The following is a 20,130-nucleotide window of genomic DNA, read 5'->3' as shown; positions in this document are numbered from 1 at the left end:
AAATGTGAAATCACATCATTAAGGAATGTGCATCTGTTTGTACTGCCATAGATAGGAAATGTTCCAAATTAAGCCTTTCCCTCTGCTATTTGAATCACTGGACACGTTACCTTTAACATCAGTACAGCCTGAGTGACAGAACAAATCTTGTAACATTACCAGAACCGTGTCCTCCAGCATTTCAGTGCTTACAGCTCTGAACTGAAATGAGCTTCTTCTACTTCCAGTCACAGTTCACATCCAGCAAAACATTTTACTCAGACAAATAGGCTTATTTGGTTAAAACAAGCACTCCAAGCTCTCCCTAGAGTGTCAGGTCTTGTATTTGTTCCTGAGGCCAGTACAATCTTAGGAGTTCACCGGAGATATCAGATTTATGAGTAGGAGAAGATACGGCACCTCTGGTTTCTCAGCAGTCTCTCCTATTGATTAAGGAGCTTAATCAGTTTTGATTAAAGACTTCCCACAGCATAAAGAGTGACACTAGTTTCCGTCATCCTGAAGGACAGCAGTTACACACACACACATATTTAAAGGGGGGAAAATTACAAGTATTGATGCCATGAGAAAAATAAAGTCTTCCATCACTTGTTGCTCAGTTAAGCTCAACACATTATAGATATCAAAAGAAGAAAAGAATAATAATGTATGAATCATATTTATTTGAGAAAATGAACAGCAGTGTGAAGAAAGGTGGTGCACACAAATCCATCATGTGAACAATATCCTAGATTTATTACCAGCTTCCCTCTGATGGGCTCAAAGAGTTTTGTAGGATGATCAATGATCGTGTCATCTCTTGCTGATGAATAGCAACCACAGGAGTGGAACAATTCAACCACTTTGCTGGTGCATGCTATTACATTAATCAGCTGAAGAAGTGAACAAGAAGGTAAAATGCAAAATCCAGTGGCAGTTATAGGAGGTTACCTGTTTTTTTCTGAGGAAAAAATACAAAGAGAAATTATGTGCAGTATCCAAAACATGTTGCATTCTTCCTTCCCACTTAAAAATTTAGCTTTGTCTCATCAGAAAGTAGCTGCAAACGTTGTTCTTTTCAACAGCTTCAGCGCATGTATATGTATAATGTATACTTGCATATAACATATACACACACAAAGACATACACAAAGTACCTAGTTGCACAATTTGTGGTATCTCTGTAGTCAATTACAAGCCCCGATTGTAAACATTCATTTCCCTGGGGAATATTTCAGTAATTAATGATTGCTGTTGTTGTGCAGAGATGGAGCAGAGTGTGCTAACATGATGGTTTCCCCAGTGGTATAACTGGGACTGAATGATTCAGACAACTTCCTTCCCACCACGCTAGGCAGAGCTGAACTTAAAAATGTGTCAGTATATATTTATACTCTCTCTTTTCCAAGGGCAGAAGGGCTGTTTAAGTCTTCCACATCTGGCTGCTCTCTCCCACCCTTTTCCTGTGGGAAGTTCTTCTCTCACATCTTCGGCCACAGAGAAGGGGAAGACTAGCTGTGTGGGGGGACTACACAGCAACCCAAAGGTCAGTGGAATCTTCCTGGGAAAGCTGATTAAAAGTAGCGCTTTACTCTGAAAAATGATTTTGTAAAAATTTCAGTCAGTTCTGTGAGTGACAGAGACATGCTGGATCGCAGGAGCTAATTTAGGAAAGCTGGAGGGTCCTTCTGGTAGGTAAGAGCTGTAGGATGCAGTGTGAAACTGTGCAGAACTGCAACTAATACGTTTGCTAAAAGTCAATGTAGGAGACTATTAATTAATGAAGAGCACTGCCATTGATGTAGAATTGCCTTTGGCATTGAAACGAACGAGCTGACTGAAATGTGTGGAGCAGCTCACATTTCTCACAATGTGACCACACCGCACAATTGGCACTTAGTGCCAAAGAGACTGACCAGACTTTCAAAGATCAAGTTTGTATGTCAGGAAAAAACTAACAGCAGTGACACAAAGCTCGACATGAATAGTTACCAGAACCCAGAATCAAAAACTTATTTGTTAAAAGATAACCCGAGTATCTTTACATAAAGGTTCATTCTCAAGTGTGAACTGTTTGTTCAGACATCCCAGAAGCTCAGTGAGACAGCATCTATATCTGGTTATTTGAGCTTTCTTTGCAAATCAAATGCAGGATACTTTCTCCCACCCTACACTGAAAATTTGGACTCTTCAAGGCAGTTTAGTGTCTAAGGCCATAAAGTCATACTGTTCATACTGATGACACTGGGATAAAAAGAAAGAAAGTTCAGAAGCTACGCTAAACTTGCAGAATTGATACTGACAGTGGCATCCTATAGCATCACTTCTGCAGTGCCCCATTTAAAAAGGAGTTCCAGTTTAAGTTTTAGCATTTCACTTCTGCTGGAGCATGTTATATTGTTCTCTTTTTGCTGGTCTCCTACCAGACAGACCTCCAGTCGCAGATGATCTTCTTGTGCAGAACTCCATTGACTAGTCCATACAATGCGTACATGCATCAGTAACGCATGTGGTTTCTGGACTCAAGAAGCCCCTCTACACAGACTGCAAAACTTGCACCTATTTCATGTCTTAGAAAGACTCAAAAACCAAAATCACAACCATCCTAATTTAAGGGATTACCTCCTCCACTTCTAGCAAATTAAAGTGTCACTTTAATGCACAGCTCATGTGGAAAAGTAGAAGAGATGAAAAGAAGCCAACCCTCACAATCCCATAAGGCACATTTCATTCTTTAAATGTGCCAAAACTCACGTTGTCTGGTTCGGCTTCAGCAAGTCACTTAATGCATCTTAGTGAGGCAACTCGTGATTCATTATGGCTAATCAAAACTTAAGTACTTAGGCAAATTCTGGCCCCAGAAGAGAATAAGTTGGGCCTGTGAACAGTGATTGTGTACAGCAGACTGTAAAGCAGTGGTTAATATGTAAGCAACCTGCCGATAACTGTAAAAAAAAAAAAGTATATTTTCTTTGCTGATGAGACTGGGCAAGTTTCTTGGCGTGTGCACCTTCTACTTTTTAAAGTTTCATCGACGCGGCCCCAGTTGCTCAACAGCTGAGACTTGCCATAGGTTGCTCGAGATACTTGCTGGTTACCTCAACATTGTTCGCTGGAAAACAGATGATTGCAGCTTTCCTGCCACTCCCCCCTACACTCCCCTTGGTACACCCCCTTGAAGTCTCAAATGGCAGGCCTGCTTTATGCAGCTGAAGATCAAGTCCTGCCAGAACTTTTTTTCCTACTGTTATGGAAAAGTAATAACTCATTTCTGACTCTACATAGCCAAGATCTCTAAAGAAAATAAACACCCAAACTGATGGAAAGAATAAAAATTGTCACCCGGTGCTCATGGAAATATCCTTCTAAATCTTCATACCTTTTTTTTTTTTTCCTGCAAATGGGTAATTGGTTATTTACAGATATACACTAATATTCTGTGATTTATCTAGATTTCTTGGTTCCTTTGTTGTTGTTCAGCCTAATAAAATATAGTGTTTTGCATTTATTAACACAGATTAGAAATACTTCTTGGCTTTTTTTTTTCCTTTGCAAAATTTTTTTCCTCCGTGTTTGTGTTTGAAAAGGTTAAAGGACAATCTGTCCGGCATAATAAGAGCCCTTATTTGTCTAGTGACTAAATGTATTCCAGTCAGCCAAATCGTGAAACTTCTGCCAAATAATTCTGTCATGACCTGATGGGTATTAACCTGCTTGCAAAGGAAAATGCCTTCATTTTTATGATATTTGCATTCCTCACAAAATCACTGACTCTGAACAACATTGCTATGAGCTAGGTGGAGAAGGGGGCTGTAGCCTCCTCCCCTCCAGTCACCAGCCAGCACAGCTCCCAATGACATTGTAAGCTCCACTAGGTACCTTCCTACAGAGAAAATTTCTCTGAAAACATTATTCATAGAATTAAAAGAATTAAGGCACCAATGACCAAGGCTAAGTACACATAGTGAAGCTTATTGTATAAGCAGTGATACCTTTGGTGGGAATATTGGGTTGGTTAGAGAAATCTATTATTTCCCTCTCTTTTCCCTCTTTGCCCCCTCTCCTCTCTGCATTTTTGAGCCTTTTTGTATGATGTGCCTAAAAGTGTGGGCTGATATCTGAAGTTCTGCTATGCAAATAAGTTACAATCGGTGTTGTGAACCCTACCTAAAAGTTTGTCAGACTCCAAAAGTCAGGATAGTTGTTTAAAACTCATTTGGTTTTTCAATGTTGAATTTTACATTAATGTTACCTATCTTCAGAGCTTTGTTTTCTGAGCCTCACCTGGATCAAGGTTCATTTCCTGCTCTATCATGTACATGGGTGACCACCCTGTTCATTCTCATTGACTGCCTAGTAGTTTTTCATACTTCTACCTAGTTATTTCATTTGGTGAAAAACATCTAATAACAGTGACCTGACCCACTAACCAAGTCTAACTTACTCCATCATGCCTAAGTATTATAGCATCTGACTTCTGATACACGATGTAGTACTGTCACACTTAGTACACCTTTCACATTTACAAATCCAGTCACTCTAAGAGTTACTCTTCAATAGCATTCAGAAGGTTTTATGCATCATGCAAACAATTTATTGACAAGGGTTAAGACCCTTAGTCAAAGCTGTTGTCCTGCAGACATGGCAAGGGCAGGAGCAAGTACCTTTCTTGTTGCAAATGTTTTGGTTGAATGTTGCCCACTAGTAACATGGTTTCCCTGAAAAATTGATGAGCATCATGAAAAAAATCTTTGCTGTACTGCTCATGTTAATGATGACAGGCTGATGCCATTCCACACTTACCTGAGATATCTAGAAAAGGGAAGAAGAGAGATTCTGCTGAGAATAACAGTAAAAGCAGTCCAACCACATAGGAGCACAGCACCACTGTTTAAGAGAATGGTCCACAATCTATTTTTCCTCAGATAAATCAATCATTCTGAGCCATGAATTTACTTCTATAGTGTTAAGTCATTAAACAGTCACTCCCCAGATATGCTTCTGCTCTTTTTCTTTCATCAGATTGATCCTCTGCATGATTAGGCAGTATCAGAGTTACAGATACTTGTCTCAGATTGACAGTTCTAAATGAGTTCTCCTGTAGAAGTGGAAAGGTAAAGCCCAGCCAAGTTTAAAACAGAATTTGATCTACCTTTGAAAGAAGCCATATGATATCCTAGTCTTTGCAAGGACAGCAAAGGTATTTCCGTGCTGCAGTCCAGGCAGTATCTGACAGTGTAGCGATGGCAGCAGCGGTTGAACTCATTGACCTGGATTAATTCTTGTCTGTCTACCTGCAGTCATAGAGGTATGGGGCTCATTGCTGACTCCAAACATGCTCAGGAAGCTTTAGTAAATAAACAGAAAATTCTTGGGTGTGTTTGTAGTCAGTACTGATCTCCCTGACTGTACTAGTTTCTGATCTAGCCTGTCTAAAGCTAGACTGTGAGGAGGTTTGTGAGGTGCAGTTGTGCATTTGACTTTAGGATACAGACGTTCCCAGTGAGGCTGTGAAAGCAGCAACCAGATTAACTGCTCTTTGCTTTAATTACAGGATACATTGATATGCAGTAAACATTTGAATCAGGACCAATACATTTACAAATGGCCAGCCATAAATTGAAGGCTGTCACTCTGACTTTGAGCCCCTCAACATGGAAGCTGTTCCAACGGCAGGTAATTTGCTCTGTCTGTGCAGTCCCTGGGAAAGGACTTTCCTCTGAAGGAAAGCTGTGGCTGTGGAGGACTACCAGACCTCCCAAAAACATGCATGCTGAGTTTCATGACACTCTGCTGCTTTTTATAAAAGCAGTTATGGTTTTGTCAACATTTCAAAGCCATCACAGAGAGAGAGCAGAGAAAGCCACTTCAGCTGTTAATAGAGCAATGCAGTATAAGCAGGGCTGAGGTAGGATCTGGCTATTTCTTGCGTTTTAGGTCGTGGCATTTCAAAAACCCACTTATATTGGATGTAAATATTTAAGTTCACACTTTAAAGGCAGTTTTGACAGTGGAAGACACACATGACTGCTTCAGGTGGAATCTTCACAGAGGAAAAGTCCTTTGATCTAATAGCTGAACCTTAACCTGTTAATTACTTAACTGCAAGGAATATGGTTATTCATCATGAAAAGAACGACATTTAAGACTCCTTGCCTGAAGGGCAAATGGTATTTAGACCTAAGAATGAAACAAAAGGGAATAATCTGCAATCTGCAATCTGCAAGTCCTCTTACAAAAACAAACAAACAAACCCAAAACATCTAGGCACATTGAAACCGGGCCAGGCTTTGCCTGCATCCTTAGCATTAGCCTCTTCAGGGCCTCTTATGGATGTGGAGTGGTCAGAAGCACAATAGGGCTGCTATAAAATCTGTTTGGAAGTAAGCTTGCTTTTTTTTTGTAAAATGCATGCAACATAATTATCTTTTACTGAGGATAGTTGATGATATGGTCTTTTTCATATATTATCTGAAACAAATCTTAAGGACTGTTCATAGAAATTTACAGAGGAGTTTAGCGCGGCTGTGAAATGCTGGTTATGTGTGATCCACTAATAACACCAGATTTGATTATATAAATATATCATATTTACCATATTTATACAGTATTTATATGGTATCATGTACTATATAAATGATATAAATTTTTTTTTTGGAAAGTTAGATCTATGCAGAAGGCTTGGGTTTGAAGATGTCACATAAAACCACAAAGAAAATGAAGACTTATTCACAAGTCACTAGTTCTGGTGTCCACAGAACCACTGTTTTCTTAAAAACTACAGTAGGGAATGTGTGTGTGTATAATGTATGCATGCACATATGCACACACACCACATATATGGTGGCAGAACATCACAGAAGAGAGACGAGCAGATCTACAGCCAAAATTTTTAAAAATATTCCCAACAATCTGATGTGCAACAATTTGGCTATAGTATTGAAAATGAAAGGTCTTATATAAGTAGAATATATTCATGGAGAGAGATTGTGATTGTAAGATTTATTCTGGTTATTCTTAATGTTAGTTATTCATAGCATTAGCTATTCTTAGCCTAAGACTATTCTTAGCCCTAAAATGAGTTTTTTAGAATATTTGGCCCAGGGGAACAATCTGAATTATTTAAGCTGAAGCAGAGGGAGACATAAAAACTCCCCAACCTGTGGACAAATGGAGCTGCCACATCCCAGGCATCTCAAACAAAAATGACAAGGCTTATAGGAAGAAGCAGGGTTTTATGAAGCCAATTGATAACACCAGAATGAAAAGAAGCATTGTACATGTGTCAGGCCTGTTCTGTATCCCATCCTGTGGTGCTTTTTGCAGCTCTCAGACAAATTTTGCCTGTGATGCATCTGAAAAGCAATATCTGAAGTGTGATTTATGCAGAGAGCTGAAGCGGTTCTTTCCCCTCCATTCCCACCGCTCCCTGGAGCTTGGCCACAAAATCCCATGTGGAGACGCACAGGTCGTGCTCTCCTACCATGCATGCCTCAGAGCTGGCCTGTGATACACATCCAGCAAGTCGTGAGGGCTGCTAGGCTCAAACTGTGAGGGCTGCTAGGCCCAAGTTCTGAGGGCTGCTAGGCTTAAGCTGTAAGGGCTGCTAGGCTCAAGTTGTGAGGGCTGCTAGGCTTAAGCTGTAAGGGCTGCCAGGCTCAAGTCATGAGGGCTGTTAGGCTCAAGTTGTGAGGGCTGCTAGGCTCTTCAGCATTTCGCAGAGAGGACTTCTCTCCCTCTGCCTAACCAAGGGCTGGGGAGGCATCCCGTGACACTCTCCCCCCTTTAAAACCACGCGGAAAAAGATATTGTTTCTGGCGACGGATCGTTAACCCCTGCAGCCGTCTTTGGGCGTGCTGCTAACAGGAAGACGTCCAAAGCATTTAGGGCGAGAGATTGGGGCAGAAAGCGCTAGCAACTTGACAGCAAGGCATGGAAAGCGGCGGCGGGCGGCGTGTAAGGGTGGCTGCAAGGTGCCAGCACCCAGTGAGTGCACCGGGAGGCTCGTAGAGCCCTGTGGCGGGCGCTGCTCCGCCTCCTTGCCTCACAGCCCTGAGAGAAAAAAAGGGAAAGCCCCTCGGGGGACCCCAGCTTCCCTCAGGCGCCATGGCGCCGCTCGGGGAAGGGGGGGGAAACCCACGACACAGCCTGCCGAGGGGGAGAGGAGGAGGGAAGGGCGGGAAGGGGGTCGGCGGGGCGGGGAGGGGTGAGGCGGCCCCGCACGTGTGGGAAGGCTGGGCATGGCTGGGGTCTCTCGGCCGGGAGGAGCGAGCCGGCTCTCGCCGCTGAGAGAGCCCCGCCGCTGAGCCCGCACCTCCAGCGCAGCCCTGCCCGCCGCCGCCAGGAGCCGCGGCCCGGCCCCGTAAGTGGCGCCCTTCGCCCGCCTTACCCCGCTCGGGGCCGGCCGGCCGCGGGGCGCGGAGCCGCCGGCGGGCTCCTCGTGGACGGGGGCTGGGACCTGGGGACGAAGGGGGGACCCCCGGGAGGCTCCAGTGGGCGGTGGCGGGGGCTCCGGGTTGGGGAGGGCGGCCTCCCTGCTAGCCCGGGGGCTTTTACCGAGCCCAAAGCCACAGCCGCAGCGACCTCGGTTCCTCAGGGTTGTTTTAAGGAGCCGGGGAAAGCGTGCTGTGTGGGGGGCGTGAGGTGGGCGCAGGTCTCTGCTGTGAAGCAAGTATGATTCTTTGCCTTCTGCTAGCTTTGCATGTTTAAAAATAGAAATGTGCTTGAAGTGCATGTCATCGGATGGGCAGTGCTACTCGCAGCTGGAGAAAGCCCGTCTAATGAAGCAGTCTTGAAAATGCGCCGTGTCTGAAGCAGCAGCTCAAAATCCTCGATTTTAAACAATTGGTTATCCCTTGGCATTTACGGTGCGGTTTGGGTGGTTGAGTGCAGCGGGTCTGAGGCAAGGCTTCCCTCAGGGGGAAGGAACCCCATTAAATGAACAAAATGAGGGTGTGCAGGGTTTTGAGGGGCACTGCAGCTTCTGCTGCCTGTCGTGCCGCCACTAAACACATCATTCCCCCGAAAGTAACCCAGCTGTGAAAGAGAGAGGAGTTTCCTAAAGCTTGGCCCAAGGCTGTGAAATTCCTTTCGGGACCGAAGGGCTGCACCGCGCTCTGTTTCAAGTGTATTAATACCTGACCTGTATTTATTTTAAAAGCTTTCAAACGCATTTCTCTTTGTATTCTTCCTTATTAAAGCCAAAACAAATGTGTTGGGAGGCATTCAGATGTTTCAGAAAGGGGGAATGTTACACAAGGGATCGTGGCATTATAGAGCCTGTTTATATTGAAACAACCTGATGATCGTTTGATTATCCTAGAAAGACAAAATGAAACAAATTCTATGAAACTTCATGTAGACACTGTGCAGATTCAGTATACAGTGGGTCTTGGATCAGAATTTGGATTACATAGTGTGGAAAACGTGTTGAGTTCTGGTTTGTGTCACCTAATGGCATTACAACATGAAGATTGATAGTAAAATAGGCGTAAGGCCTATGCAAAAACTAAACTTGATTTCATTGACACCTGTGCTGCCAGATGCAAAGAGACACGGTGCCTGCTCTACCTCTGTGAGCAGATGTCCTTTGCTGCGGCTGGTTCCACTTGACTCTACCCCTGTCCATACATGATTCTTCTGAACCCTGCTGGGCTCTAATATAAACTGGGAAATGAATAAAACAACCCCATAGAGAAATGTTACTACATGTTGTGCTGAAGATTATCTATGGGTGGAATAATCTTCAGTCTAACTGATGTTACTATTAAAATACGACTTGTAATTCTTCACACATGGTTGAAGACTGGGCACTTCGTGAAGTCTTAATGCAATGAAGGTTTGATCCTGAAGCTCAGTATGTTGGCTGGAGTGCATGCATAAATGGTCTGACCAAGACGCCAACCTTGGTAAAAATGTACTTGATAAGATGCATGAGTGTGTAGCTGCTTCTAACTTTGTACATATATAGTGTAAATCACAATGAGTTTCAACTTTCTTAATAAATTAATGTAATTACCATATTTTCAACCTGTCTTTATATAATTCTAACTTTTTTTTAAGTTCAGGGTTCTAGTTGAGAAGATACTTAAGGATGATAGTGAATTTGGAGTCAATGTGTTAAATTTTTGATGCCATCTATTAGCTGCTTTATGGGGATATTTACTATATGAATATATTAGCATAGTAAGTGGCAGTGAGTACAGAAAGACAGGTAAGATAACACGATAATAAAGGTTAAAAAGTTTAAAACCCTTTTTCACTTTCTAAGTGTTTTGGCAACAATATATTTTGAAGGAGTGTTCTGTTTGTAAATCTCTGGCTGCAGATGACTGTTACAGTGACAAAAACCAGCCAGAACTCCTGGGTAAGTATGTTGGATACAAGAATAGATAGAGTAGAATTCCTCCAGGCGGAGGTAAATTGCAAGAAACTCTTTTATCTTAAGTCAAAAGGTGTGAAACAATGATTTTACAAGGGTGGAGATCAAAAATGGGTCAGGTTAATTCTGCAACTGTAGAAGAAAAAACACACCACACATCAGTTTAAGTCAACGTGGCCATTAACTTGCTTGTAAATGCGCCTTGCTTCTACCTTTCAGCTAGCAGTCACTGCAGATTAACTGAGAAAAGTTTTGACATTCATGCATTGCAAAATAGAATGTGTTGAAAGGTACTATGAACATTTAGCTCCTCCTTTTGTGCCTTGGCAGGTTTTTGTTCATTCTGCAGTGAACTGTGTTAAGACAGAGGGGAATGAAGGGGAAAGACCATAAATGAACAAAAAAGAGTTTAAACTAAATCTTATTCCTTAAATTATACAGGTTTTAAGATGGTAAAGTTCTCTCAGCTTTGGTTATCTAGCTTTGGATCACCTTCATGCATACTGGTTCTGTAGGTATCATTTTGACCTCTGTCCATCATGTTGCAAGTATCATTCTGACAAACAAACAAAAGTTTCCTGTTCTGTTGCTGTCCTGGTTTTAACCAGAATTCCCCCCTGGTCATAGGATGACATACTTTGGGGAATCTTTCTTTTACATAGGTAGTACTATGTAGGGCATTAACTTAAAATATAGGCTGGATGGTTTTAGCAGGCTACCAGTCCTGTCTTTGACTTACTGTTTCATTTTGATACTGTAATGATCAGTTTTCTCCCATTTCTTCTTTTCTCTTCTTCCCTCAGGTTTTTCATCAATGATATGTTTTGAACATATTCTATCAATTTTAAGTTATTACAAAGAGAAAGTCAATGGAAATAAAACATCAGGGCATGTCTGAGGGCAGGAGGGTGGGAGAAGCGAAGCAAAGCAGCAGCAGCAATAATGTTGCTGGCATGGGAACTTTGAATCCTGCAAAGAAGTAGCGAACCTTTCTTTTTCCCCTTTTCCAGAGGAACAGCAGTTTGTGACCAAACTCAGTGAATGGTATATATACATCAATCAGAAAGATCTCTAGGTGATGTGCACAAGGGAGAAGGAAGGGGTTCTTCAGTGTTGCAGCCCTTTGCCCCCAAATTTCTTGCCTTTCTTTCCAAAACTGTCAACATTTGGAGATCTTAACTCTGTCATGTCCCAGACAGATAATGATCTATTAATGTCATACAGCCAAAGATGTAGAAAAGTTTGCACTGCCATTTGTATGCATATTTGTGACTTTAAATCAGAACTTCAGGTATTCACATTAGCTTTTTATGTAGTAAGACCAGGAAACTATTTTTTTATGCTGCTGAAATTATTAGAAAGTGTCTAAAAATATTTGGTGTCAGGTTTCAGTGTCTGAAATTTTCATGTACTGGAAAGTGCCCACCTTCGTGGCACCTTTGTCATTTATCACATCACCTTTGATCACATGTGGTGCTCATTTACTGTCACAATACAATTCTGATCCTTGGTCTTGTCAATTCTTCAACCTCCTGTGCGTTGTCCACTTGGGGTAAGGGTCATCCTAATTCCACTGGTTGAACTAGGTAGTAGCCAAACAATTTAGTATTGATAAGTCAAGTGTCAGGGCTGTTGGAAGCAAACAGTTGAGCTTTCAGAAAATGATGAACGTGTATTCCTCCCTGCTGGGAAAAGCATTCATGTAAGTGATCTGCCACTACAAGTCCGGAGAGAATTATAAAGGTTACTAGTAAAAGTGGCTTCTGGGGTTGTTAAGTTTAGTCATTCCTGACAGTCATCCAAGAGCCACAATATTATCTCGCCTGATCTCAACAGTGTAATTTATCTGTATAGATGTACTTTGAGGGGAAGGTCATTTAGGAATGCGCTGAATGTTGTCATTGTCTTCACAAGTTCTGCAAAGGATTGCATATGTGTAGAATGAGAGATTTCACAATGTATCTAGGATACAGATGGAGAAATGTATCACATGCACTTGGCCATAGAATGAACAGTTAGCTCATTCTTGTTCTGCACAGCTGGAAAAGAAATGCACGATTGCCTTGAATAAAGCATTCTGTTTACAAGATGGCTGTTGAAGATCTCTTGAGAGATCTTCAGATCTTGAGGGATCTTGAGAGAGATGTTGAGATATGATCTGCAGCAACTGTGTACACAGATATCCTTTAATTCTATCAATCTCACTTGACCATGAACCCCAGTAAAAATGAGGGTGGGAAGTTTTGTGGTGTTAAAGGTGGAGAGTCTGATGGCTGGTGTTGGGTTTATGTATTGGATGCAACTCAGGGAGAGGTTCTACTGGAATAGCATGCGTAAAAGATTGTCATATCCGTATTTTACTTACTGTGGCCATTAAGGCCCCATATGTGTGACAGTTTTGTGTGTGAACATGTATATGTATATATACACACATCATACATTACAAAGAATTAAGCATCAAACTAGAGTAGACTATTAGTGTAGTTAAATTTAAGGACAGAGGCCCTCACAAAGTACCTGTCTATTCACATATCATAATACAAACCTGGTAGAAGATCTAGCCTCTCAATATGTAGCAAGGAAGAGCAATGAACTCATATTTTGAATGGTATGGAATAGCAATGGGATGGATCCCACAGCTCTGATAACAGCTGGATACTGTGTGGAGTTATGGCTTCTAGAAACAGCATGGTGTTAAGGATCCAGGGCGTAGGATGTGAGTTTGTTATGAAGAAATATAAAATGTTTTATCTGATTTCTTCTCCAAAACTTGAAGAACCCTTTATTGGTGTCTGAATGGCTGCATGCATCTGACAAGTAGAAGTAAACCAGCCACCTAGAAGAAAAAAAGTGAGGAAAGAATCATACATAAACCATCACGTTGTTGTTCTGGTTATCCAGGGGCTCCAGTTCTTCTTCCATGTGGCTTTTTCAATTGCCTTCTCCTACCACTGCTAGCAGTTAGTAGAGCTGCCCCACAAAGACCTCCGTGCAGCTGCCAGGACAGGTAATGTTTGGTGCCTTCAGCTCCCAAGGACAACTCCTCAGAAATGCAGTGGAGTGCACACGACAGCTGCTGCTTCTGATAAGTAATTAGAACGGGCAGAGTCAGTGTTGGTGATTCAGTGCTGAGCTCTAGTCCCCTATACCACTAATGGCAAGGTCTTTTTTGCCTCTTTGTGATGTATGGCTGGTCTCACTAAATTAGCTCATTTCTGAAAATTATTTCATCAGATGTAATACCAGAAAGGGATGTTGCTTGGTTAACCTCATTCAATTGTATTGGTTACTAGAATTTTGGTGAGCTGTAGGAAGGTCCTGCACTGGCAAAATCCAAGTAAATAAATATTCCTCCAGATTTTCTGCAGGGAACTTAAGAATAGTTTGTCAGTTTTGAGATAGGACTGAAGGAAGAGACAAACTGCACCAAGTTATTTTGCCACACTTTACTACTGTCTTCTGTGTATAATACGCAACATCTCTTCATCTGTGCTTCTTGCTTTTCAGAATGAAGTGTAATTTTTTGAGAAATGTATGGAATAAATATATTTTTCCTTTAAGGAGCGTTCTTTGCGTGACTCTGTTTGGGGAGGAGGAGTTGGACTCTAATCTTTACTTTCTTTAGTGTGAAGACAATGAACTGTGTGGATAACCTGTTCTATAGCTGTGTGAATTCATCTAGCTAATCCCTAGTCCTAGTCCATTTTGTTTGAGGTTAGCTATTTCTTTGTCTGGAGTTTGATTGCAAGCTGTTGGACAAGATGGGAAAGCGATTATGTTTATTTTATTTTGTTTGTGCAGTACCATGTGCATTGTGGTTATGGAATAAATAATAATTTACAAGGAATTTGGAAGGGATTATTTATTGTCCTCTCTTCAGTTTCCTTAGATTGAGAAACATCTCCATATTAGTTAAGGAAAATGTAGCATTTGGATATCGTGAAGATATCTGATTAGTCCCATGAGGACTGCAATTAATTCCTCTGAATTCAGTGTTTATGCATGATTTGGTATAATATGGATTTTATTTTGCCCTTGTATATTTTTGGACTATCATGCAGTTGAGAGCAAACAATGGGATGTGACTTGCCATGAAATACTTTCAGCACTGTGAATGAGGTGAAAAAGCTTGTGGAAATACAGAATTAACATGAATGTGATTCTTTTCCACGGTGCACCACTTTAGTGGGCTTGCTAGAAGCAGTAGGTTGGATGACTAGGCTGTATTTTTGATCCTTGTAACGTGAGGTTGACTTGTTAGGGGTTTCAAGTTAACAGCAAGCATCTGAAGGTAGCCAGTGGCAGAATTTCATTGCTTTCTTCTGCTGCTGAGAGGGAGAACGTTCAGGGGTGGTACTGGAGAAGTACGTAGCACGAAACATCACTTCTGTGGGCCAGCAAAATGTCTTAGGGCTTTTTGCCATGGTAGTTACACAGCAACTCTGAAATCAAGAGGTGGTGTTATTTATACCCGCGTTATACCTCACCGAACGGTGTCTGCACTCTTTCTGCACGCGGACTCAAGGAGGAGTGCGGGCAGGTGAGGGGTGAGAAAGGCGGTTGTGCCATGGGACTGGGTCTCCTCTTGTCCATGGGGAAGTCAGGAGCTGGGAGCTTCCTTCAGACAATTGGAAGAAGTTTTCAGGAGTCGAAAAGTGGATGCTTGTGTGTCATTTGGGAAGAAAAAAAAAAAAAAAAGAACCCTTCTCATTTGTCCCCTCATTTGTCCCATGAAAGCACAACTTTAGTCATACTGGTAGAGTCTGACACTGAAAAACACCATAGGTAACATATGGTAGCAAGTTGTTCTTACTACAAGGTGGTCTGCAAGACTGACTGTCTTCCAGCAGTGAGGTGTTCCCTGTCTGATTTTCACAAATCAGACAGAAGAAACTGTCTGTGAGGGAGAGATCAGCCCCGTAGCATGCTTTCCCTAAATGAAGGAAATCTGTTCTAATTGTTTCAACATTTATTCTTGGTGAGACACTGCTTCTGGGTATCCATTCCTGAATTGTTTGCAGTCTCCCATGCAATGTCCAACTATTAGAAATATTTTATGTGACCATTTTAATTTATTAGATGCATGTGCCTTATTCGGAGGCAACTAGTTTCAACATCAGACTTAATAACCTCATTTTGCATCTAATTGTCCCAGATATAAACTTTTACAAATCTTCCTGAAAGTTTGTAGTACTCTGTAAAGCCCTCTATGGTGTTTAATTGCCTATGTACACCATTTCATTAGTTGTCTAAGTAAATAATTTTGATTTGTATTAAATAAGATTTTTTTCTTTGACTGTTTTTCTGTCCTATGTGGTAACAGATGGGTTGCACTTAGTTCAATGAACCAGATGCAAAAAGAGCAGAATTTGCGGAAAAATAATGTCGATGTTGCATTTTTACCCCCACACAATAAGTTAAGTCAACTTTCTGATTATGTAAAGTGTATATTTACACTATTTCATTGTTATTGATTAAAATGTACCCACTATGCTCTGGGAAGCAGGTAGCTTTCCCCATCCTGATGTGCTCATAGGTGAAGTTTGTGCATTTCCTTCTGAAGCAGTGTCAGCAGAAGCAGCTCCTGTGCTCTGCTCCAGGCTGCTATCTCTTCTTCCTGCTTCAGTAAGCATCCCTCTGCGCCTGCACAGCTCTTTCAGGTATTCTGCAATGAGCTGGGTTAGGAAACTAGCTCATTTTCTTTTTTTCTTGGGATACTTTTGATCAAGAATTGGTTCCCTGTTCCAGTTTATCACATGGCCACACCTGTGGCTGTGCAGCCACAACTAAGGGATGCAGAGGATGAGAACTAAGGGATGCAAGGATGGATGCAGAGAAGAGAGTAAGCTGCTTCACTTGTACTGCATTGCGAGAAACTATCAAAAATGCCCCACACAGCTGTAAAACATGCAGTAAATTCTCTTATCCTCTTTGGTTTTTGTCTATCCTTCCTTTTAGACCACCTTTGGTCACAGGAGTGCTTTATCCCTCAAACTTAAGAATTAGGTTTGGGCATTTGGAATCCTATTTTTCTTGTAACATAGACACTCCTGTAAAGTCTTATTCCATAATTTAGTCCCTTTGGACTGGAACTTAAAAAAATAAATAAATTTTTAATCAAGAAGATGACACTCACCAAGTGCATTTTTGCTGGTGATGTCTTTTATACTCGCTTGCTAAATGACTTGTATATGAAACTGCTTTTATGAAGTATTTTGGATCATTCATACTTTGCATCTGTTACATCTTTACTATAAGTGTCGTTCCATTACTGCATATTTGACCTGTTTCTGATCTCTGTTTGGCATTGTAAATAGGGAATATTTCCATAGGAACCAGCAAAACAACCCAAAAACCACTCTCTCAACTCTTATTTGCATTTATTGGCAGACTATTGCAGGCTATGAGAATTCTTTAAAGTGATCTCATTTTGCCTGTTTATGAAAACATGTCATATTACCATATATTTGTCCAAACAGCTGCCTGATGGTTGTTACAGATATCTCCTCCTGTGGAAGGTGGTGAGTATGGTATCTATCTTCCTTTAATATAACTCGGGGAATGTTGAAAACCACAGTATTTTAGCATGTTTGAAACCTAGCCGATAAAAGCGTGGGTTTCAGTGTACCATGTTTTCTAAGGATCTGATAACAAGCACTGCTGATAACACGCAGTCAGACAGTGGGCTGATTTAATTGCAACTGTTTACAGATGGCAGAAAGGCAGCAGAAATACAGAACGATGTGACTGGTGCTCACAGCATTCCCCTGAGAGACAGCTTGGGGTTGGAAGTGGTGGCTGGAAGGAAGGCTGGAACTTGCGAGCAAAGAAGCTCACTTTTTGGAGTTTGACTCCTGCCATGTCAAGGGAAACAGGAGTCTGGCAACACACAGTGGGGCGTTTGGGATATGCAACACTGGGTTTCTCCACCTTGCTGAGTGCAAACTCTTAGAAACAGATCATCTGAGTTGAAAGGCAAAATCAATGGTTGGTGGAGCATCTATCTCCTTCTTAGGGAGGCAAGCTTGCAGGTGCTGCACATAGATTCTTCCTTTGATGGTAAGCAAACTTCTTGAAAAGTTCACCAGAAGTCTGAAGGAGGACCTGAAGCAGTGGTATGTAGCGACTTTATTCAATACTTCCATGAAGTGCCATTTTCATAGACAGCTGACATAACTGCTGGCTTGACGGTGGAGAACATTTGCATTTCTCCTAGCAAATTTGGCAAGCAGGATTTCAAGAATAACAACAAAAAGCTCTCCACAAAACTCAACTGGAGAAATAAATTTGTGAACTGGAAAGCCTATAGAAGTCATCTGCCTGGATGTGGAGCTGGGTCAGCCTGGGAACTTGCATAAGGCTGAATATCTTACCACAGATTTCTACTCTGGAGGCCCAGGAGGGGAAAGGGGAAAGGTTGGATTGCCCCATCAGAAATACTGCGGTCCTTGACACTAGTATTTTTTGTGACTGATACTGTTCTGCTGAAATTTATTTGGCTTCGTTCAGTTTTGCAGCCCAGGTAGATTACTGGGCAGAACAGAAAGATAACGTCTTTAGCACAGACTCTGACATAGGAGCCATCACAAGAAACTTATTTTCTTGCCTCCACAGGCAAAGTTTGATATCCTATCAGCCTTTAAGAAATGGAGAAGTTGGATTTGCTGCATACCATGAAGAGCAAAAATCTGTAGCTGTTAATATCCTACCCAAGGCTGCAAACTGAGAAGCAATATATACCATACGCTCAAACTGATGTTTCAGAATATGTTCCCACACCTGGCTGTGTCGTGAGGAGGAGCTGACCATTTGAAGCAAAGAATGTAAATCAGAACAATTTTACTCCCATCCTGCGGGGGTTGTTCTGCTGGGTTTTGTTACTGATTTCCTCTTCTTTTTTTAGGTATCGTTGAAGATCTGTATCAGGAAAGCAGATCTGAACCTTCAGCTGCTTCTAGGATCTTGCTCATTAGTTGAGATAGTATGTCAGCATTTTAATGTGTTATAGACTATGAAAAATTTAAGCAATGACATTTGTAGAATGGAATTCTACAAATAAAAGATGTCCCAGCTGATACTGTGGGCCTGTTTTGGTATTCACAGAATCTCAGAATCACAGAATGGTTTGGGTTGGAAGGGGCTCTGTAGTGAATTAACAAACAAGTCAGCATCCAAAGAAGAAACAATCCCAAGAACAACCAAAGGACTGGTTTTGTACAAGGATGAGCATGTAACCTCTGTATGTGTGACTTCAGGCTTGCACAGAATACCAATTTGCTTCTGGATGGTGGGAAGGAGCTAGTGCCTGGGTGCCTGCCTCAGCCTGTTTGCTGTACTTGGACAATAAAATGGCATACACTAAAACCTTTGGACAAGGTGGACAGCTATTGATATGAAATTTATGTCAAAAAGGAAGTGGGAGAAGTCTAATCCTAGTAGGAGGGAGACTAGATTAGGTACTCTTCTTGAGCACATGTTCCAATTTCCTTTCCTCCAAAAGGGTTGTTCAGGATTGTGCCTTGGAGTGAACCTCAGTGCAGTGAGTAGCCAGGGTGACTGGGAGAATACCTTTGAAAATACGCATCTGATCTGAACAAACAGTTTCGTATACCAAGGGTTACTCGGCTCTGTACATGCTGCAGTCAGGTTGTTGCACTGTACAGATGTGGTTTCACTTGTCGTTATGTGCCTCTGTCAGTCTGCTGATTCCATGTCAAACCTAGTTTGGGTGACAGTTGTGCAGCTAGTCATGAACTAAGCATGTCCCACTGTTGCTCTCCAAGCTGAGACTCATGGTTGGAGAAAGAAGGAGAGATAAGATTGTAGCACAGTTTCATTACCTGTCTGTCTATCCTGGCAGTATCCCATGAAAAATGAGCTAAGTATGGCACTGTAAAGCTCTTTTACTGGAACGCCCTTGGTGTGCACAAGTGCCTTCATGAAATTTAGTACTCAAAGAGGGGAGTTTCTTACTCCAGATTGACTGTAGATCTTCAGCTGATGCAACATTGTCAAGTAAGAAGCATAAAGATCACTTTTGAAAGAGCTGTATTTGCTATGCAAGGCAAAATGTTGGATCTGCATAACCTAAAAAGCACCAAAGAAAGAAACCCGAATAAGAATTTAGGCAGGGGACAATCCTACTGGATTCTGCTTGGGCAAGCAGTTGCCTACTGAGAGAGTAATTCTGCCGGAAGCCGGCAGCCAAACTTGAATTGGGAAGGGAAAATAAGCCAATTCCTGGCCTGAACCAACTGAGCTGTTTGAAAGAAGACCTTCATAAACTGCCTCCATCCTTGTTTGAACACGCTGGTAGCAGAGGCTTTGTTGCAGCTTCTCGTTGTTTTGACAGAGTCAGGAAGATTGATTGCACTTCAGGGGGACGACAGATGAAGCCACCATCCCATGTGCTTTACTTTTCTTTGGTTGGTTTACCTCTGCCTTTCTCACATTGTTGATTTTTCTTAGATTAAGCTGTTGGGCAGGCCGTGATTGCGAGCTGGGTGTTACTGCCGGATGAATAATTGCAGGAATATTTTTTATCTTAGCACAGCTGAAAAGCTTTTTGTTTTGCTAACTAGGACTCGGAGTGTGTTTATGAAAATAGTTTTGCTGTGTGGCTACAATCTGTAGTAAATTCAGGGGCTTGTATAACAAAGGCCTTAATTTTGAAGGGATTTCAGGCTTTCTGATTATACATAACTGTTTAAATTTCTCGATCAAGGATAAAGAATTAAGGATTATTTATTTATTTATTTTATTTTTAAGAA

General features: G+C 41.7%; 1 protein-coding gene across 3 annotated transcripts in view; it reads left to right on the top strand.

Annotated features, from left to right (window-relative positions):
- Window positions 1-8,176: 8,176 nt before the first annotated feature.
- SLC7A2 (solute carrier family 7 member 2) overlaps window positions 8,177-20,130 on the top strand; it is a 48,211-nt gene continuing 36,257 nt past the window's right edge. Inside the window, exon 1 of one of the 3 annotated variants that reach the window (XM_066996787.1) lies at window positions 8,177-8,341. The gene's annotated coding sequence lies outside the window, so the exon portion shown is untranslated. The remainder of the gene's footprint in view (window positions 8,342-20,130) is intronic. The other 2 variants (XM_048049814.2, XM_066996785.1) reach the window with 2 other exon arrangements.

This window comes from Anser cygnoides, chromosome 4 (assembly GCF_040182565.1).
Source record: "Anser cygnoides isolate HZ-2024a breed goose chromosome 4, Taihu_goose_T2T_genome, whole genome shotgun sequence".
Lineage (NCBI taxonomy): Eukaryota > Metazoa > Chordata > Aves > Anseriformes > Anatidae > Anser > Anser cygnoides.
The sequence above is the reverse complement of the archived record's forward strand: the minus strand, read 5'-3'. Positions and strand labels throughout refer to the sequence as shown.